The sequence below is a fragment of the Galeopterus variegatus genome, unplaced genomic scaffold (genome assembly GCF_000696425.1).
Source record: "Galeopterus variegatus unplaced genomic scaffold, G_variegatus-3.0.2 Scaffold8980, whole genome shotgun sequence".
NCBI classification, from domain to species: Eukaryota; Metazoa; Chordata; class Mammalia; order Dermoptera; family Cynocephalidae; genus Galeopterus; species Galeopterus variegatus.
This window is the reverse complement of record NW_007735091.1, coordinates 30,509-35,911: the sequence shown is the minus strand read 5'-3', so window position 1 is coordinate 35,911 and position 5,403 is coordinate 30,509. Positions and strand designations below refer to the sequence as shown.

At 50.1% G+C, this 5,403-nt stretch overlaps 1 pseudogene; it reads right to left on the bottom strand.

Moving 5' to 3' along the window:
- Positions 1 to 76: 76 nt before the first annotated feature.
- LOC103608920 overlaps positions 77 to 5,403 on the bottom strand; it is an 18,480-nt pseudogene continuing 13,153 nt past the window's right edge.

The following is a 5,403-nucleotide window of genomic DNA, read 5'->3' as shown; positions in this document are numbered from 1 at the left end:
CCCCGGAGCCTGCTCCCAGGGCGCAGCCGCCGCCGCCGCCGGTGTTGGGGACCATCTCTGCAAAGAGCATTTGGGGTCAGGGAGCCTCTGGGGTGTCCGCCCGGCACGCCAGCCGCTCGCGCAGTCCAGGAGCCGCCCCCATCTGCCCACCGGTCTTCCCCGGGGTGAGGCCGAGCTGAGATTCTGCAAAGTGTGGGGAGGGCAGGCTTCGGGGCGGGGTGGGGGGGAGTTGGCTCCTCTGGGACCATCACCCAGCAGCCCTTCGCAGACCGCACGTAGAACGATCTCGCAGCAGCGCTGGCCCACGGTCCAGCCCCTCCCCCGAGAAAGAAGCCGGTACTCACCGAGGCTCACGGAACTCCGGCACTCCCCAGACATCCTGCTGGGGAAGACCCGCCCTCAGTGCTCTCAGATCCTCTCTTTCCCTAAGTACCCGCTCCTGAAGTCAACAGTAATGAAAGCTTTGGTCCCCCCAGCTCTTTCCTGGATGATATTCAGAATAAGAAATGGGCTGGACCAGTGCTCAAAAAATCATGAACTGCGTTTCTCTTTCTGTTGAGTAAGGTTGGACTTAAAGTGTTACTCTTTCCACTAACGTTCTCCTAGAGAGTAACGGACCAAAGGATCATTCCTGAGCCCAACCTCTCCCGCCTCCTCAGGATACTCTTTATTCAGTAAATATTATTTGAACCCACATGGGCCAGAGCCCTATACCCAAGTGCTATTATACAGGAACCTGCAATTAAGGCAGTAATAAAGAAATGACCTAGAAATAACATTTATGTCTATGACTCCTCTTTGCAGACACACTTTGCAGCTAAAACATGGGGCATGGAGGTGGGGAAATCTACCCCAGATAAGACTCTGATGGTGTTAATATTGAACAGGAAACACAGCTGTCTTGGAGATGTGATAGCATCTCCCAGCCCTTAACATGAGGAGGCTGTCAAGGGCTACCACCACCTGCAACAGCAGACACGCACACTTGCACCTGGTATCAGGCTCAGGCAGGAAATCTCCCAGACCTCTCGGCCTCCTGGGAACCGGATGGACTCTCACCTGCATTCCTCACCCTCCAAGAGGATCCAGTAGGTGGCTATCTCGATGCTCAGGGCCAGTTTGACATTCATCAGTTCCTGGTACTCACACAGCAGCCGGGCCACGTCCTCCGTGGCCTGCTGCAGGGCAGCCTTGAGGTCCTGAAGCTTGGCATTGGCATCCTTGAGGGCTACCTCCCCACGCTGCTCTGCATCAGTAATGGCCCATCTGCAGGTTTGCATTCTGGGCATGGGGGAGCCAGGAGTCCAACTTAAATTCAAGTGGCACTTACCGAGGGCCTGCCCTGTGTGCTTGGTGGTTGCACCTACGTTACCTAATATTGGGCAAATGAGGAAAACAGACCCCAGAGGTTAAAGGCTGCGCAGCTGGTCAGTAGCAAAACGTGGGCTTGGATCTGAGTCCTCACATGCCAAGAAGTGGGATTATCAACACCTGCCTCTAGGACCTAGCCCAGTTCAGGAGGAGTCAGACCCTTCCTGTACCTCTCTGTTCTTGTATGGCAAGCAACTGAGCCTTCAGAAAACTTCCCTCCTCCAGAAAGTCTTCCTGAATGAGCAGGGAAACTTTCTTTCTGCTCCAGCCCATATAAATGCAGGCTGCCTTGGCTACTCTCCCAGTTTAGTCTCCACACAATCAGCTACTTTCTCCAACCTCCCTATCCATGTCTGTTCTCAGTATTTCTGGCCCACATCAGTCTTCAAGCTCCAGGGAGGCAGGTCCAACTTGGATCCACATAACAAGCTTTGTTCAGCACCTAGCACAGAACTGCACCTGAGAAATCTTAGTGCGCATGTGTCTGGGGCATGGTTTCACTTTTAGCACGTGCTGAGCCTGGGTTTTGTGATGGAAGCATAAACCTACAATCTTGGACACACACTCTTCCTCTTTATTCCCACCTGCTTCTTGACACTCTTGATCTCGGCCTGCAGCTTCTGAATCATCCTGTTGAGCTCCATGATCTCACTCTTGGTGTTCCTGAGGTCATCACCATGCCTGCCGGCTGTCTGCAGCTCTCCCAAGTGTGTTCGGAAAAGAGTCACACCTTCAGAAAGCCAGCAAGAGCTTTATAGGTCACCTAATGCAACCTGTTCATGCCACAAATGGGAAAACTAAAACACAGACTTGTGCCAGGTCCCCTATTGGAGGAAGCCAGGACCCTCTCCCCTGCATCAGGGGAACTGTCTTCTAGACAGTAGCTACTGTTTGTTGAGTTGTCACTTTGTACTAGACCCTCTGCTCTGTCTCATTAATCCTCACAACTATCCAATGAGAAAGGCATTGTTATCTCCATTTAACAAAAGTGAAAACTGAGACACAGATTGTCTGAGAACCATGACCAAAGTCATCCAGCCATGGAGTGGCAGTGCTGAGACTTGAAAGCAAACATGTCATATGCTGGAGCCATCTCATCAACTGGCAGACTCTACTTCCCTGGGAAAATCCAAGAGAAGAGCCAGACATAGATGGACCAGCTGTGTCCCACTCAGATTTTGGGAATGGGAGGAGGATGTACAGAATTCCCGGGGCCTTGTAGAGTTAGACTGTGCTCAATCTTCCTCCCACGTGCCCTGCCCCCTTCCCTTGGCTTCTTGACACTGGCTTTAACACTTCGGTATGACCAAATCAGAAGCACATATTGACACAGGGCAAGATTGGTGGAGGAGAAATGGAAGAGTTTCCAACATTAAAATAAAATAAAGGGAATGCAGCAAGAGGGATTTAGGTTAAGGATTTCTCAGCCACTGTTGACATTTTGAGCAGGATGATTCTTTGTTGGGGGGTGGCATCTTGTGCTTGACAGGATGTTTAGCAGCATCCATGGCCTCTATCTGCTAGTTTCCAGTAGCACCCCCCACCCCATGTCAAGGCGTGACAGCCAAAAGTGTCTGCAGACGTAGCCACATGTCCTCTGGGGGAAATCATACCTTCCCCACTCCCTGTTGAGAAGCACTGGATTGGAGCAAAGTCAGAGCTTTCTGACAAGGAAGGAAGCTCTCTGTTGATACGACCAGACCAGTAGGAAGGTGAGGGAACTGCCATACTGGAAGAGAATGGCTCAGAGCCAGGGTCTGCCCTCCGGGGTGAGCTGTCTAGGTAGGCTGATGGAAGAAGCAAGATTCTCCAAAGCTACATGATGTGTCACCACCTTGCTCTGGTACAGGGCCTCAGTCTCCACCTTGCTCCTCTCAGTGATGTCCTCATATTGGGCACAGACTTCAACAATGATGCTGTCCAGGCCCAGACAGCGGCTGTTGTCCATGGACAGACCACGGACGTGTCACTGATGTCTGACTGCATCTGGGACAGCTCCTGCAGGGCCAGACAGATATGCCCACTCCTGAGCAGACCTATGCCAGGGCTCCTTCAGGATGGGGAGCCACTTACTCAGAAGACGAGTGCACAGGACTGACTGAGGGATGGGTATTTGGGGCCTTTCTAGAAGGCAATGACCACTTCTATCATGGAAGAAAGGAGGTGGGGAGGCAGAGGTTTGGATTGCCTGGGTAGAGAGCAGCACTAGCCAGCAAAGTGAGCAAGTAGACAGACTCAGACTCCTGCTGGTGAGCCTCTAAGTGCCCTCTCCTCTAGGAGGTGGGAGCAAGTGGGTCCCAAGGCTGGTGATGGGAAGAGACTCACAGCGTTGTAGAGGGCCTTCAGGACATTGATCTCATCTGTTACGCTCTCCACCGTGGCCTACAGCTCCACTTTTTTCATGTAGGCAGCATCAATGTCCCAGGACAGAATTCAGTCACTGTCCCCTCTAAACTGTGGCTCTGTCTAGTTCTGGGCACTGAAGGAAGGCAAAGGAAGAAAGGACCACAGGGCCTGCCCCCCAGGGGCTCCCACTCAGGGGAAATGGGACACTTATCCAAGCACAGGCAGTCACATCCTAACATCAGTAAACTGGGTTTCTGCAGGCTGGACAGGTGACTGCACCTCAGGGAAGAGCAAGAGAGGCTGTGAAGGTGAGAGCAAGAACGTGGCCTGGGGATGCAGCCATCACACTGACACCAGGTGAGAAGAATTTGTGAGGGGATTTAAATTTGCCATGCAAAGGCTCTCTCGTTAAGTAGTTCCCGGGGATGCACTTCCAAAAGAAAAAAACAAAAAGCAAAAAAATACTAATGGTGATCATTGGACACAGGAGTCGAAGCCCCTTCCTTGGAGAGTTCTATTCTGATTAATCCTAGAGGGCTTCCTGGAGAAATGTGGGCTTTTTAACCTATGTATGTGACCAAAGGAAGATGCTGAGCTGCCTGGACCTTTCAGGGGAATTTCCTAGTGCCAGCCCTGTGTACAGCAAGCACAGTAGCATCATGGACTCTCCATAGATACTCATTGGATGAGTAAAAACCAAGAATGGTCACTAAGAATGTGCCAGCTCCTGCTCCACGAATCATAGTTGTATTAACACATTCAATCCTCCTTACAACCTATAAATACTATCACTCCCTCCTTTCCATAGGTGAAGAGACTGAGGCACAGAGAAGTGAAGGTACTTGCTCAAAATCACAGAGCTGATAAATGGCAGAATGGGGCTTGATCAAGGCTCGCAAACTCCAGAGCCTGAGCTCTTTTTTTTTTAATTAAGAATATTCATGAGATACAAAGCTAATTGTCACCCTCCTGCCCATGATGTGAGGGCCAGATTCATACTGGGGGCATACCCATTGCCAGAAATTACTTTTGTACCCCTTGTCCCCATCCAATTATCCCCCAACTTCCCTCCTCCACCTCCTTTCCCCCCCCAACTCCACTTTGTAGCCCTAGGAATGTTCCCTCCCTTTCTTTCTTTCCTTCCTTCATTTCTCTCTTAGCTCCCAAATATGAGTGAGTACATGCAGTATTTATCCCTCTGTGCTTTGCTTATTTCACTCAACATAACCCTTTCTCCAGGTTCATCCATGTTGTTGCAAATGGGAGTATTTCATTCTTTTTTATGGCAGAGTAATATTCCATAGCATATATGTACCACAGTTTCCTTATCCAATCGTCCATCGATGGACATTTAGGTTAGTTCCATGTCTCGGCTATTGTAAACAGAGCTGTGATGAACATGTAAGTGCAGGTATCTCTTTGACACGATGATTTCCATTCCTCTGGATATATACCCAGAAGAGGGATTGCTGGATCATATGGAAGATCTATCTGTAGTTATTTGAGAAACCTCCATATTGTTTTGCATAGTGGTTGTACTAATTTACATTCCCACCAACAGTGCAGTAGTGTTCCCTTCTCTCCACACCCTCGCCAGCATTTGTTATTCTCCGTCTTTTTGATTATAGCCAGTCTAACTGGAGTGAGATGGTATCTCAGTGTGGTTTTAATTTGCATTTCCCTGAT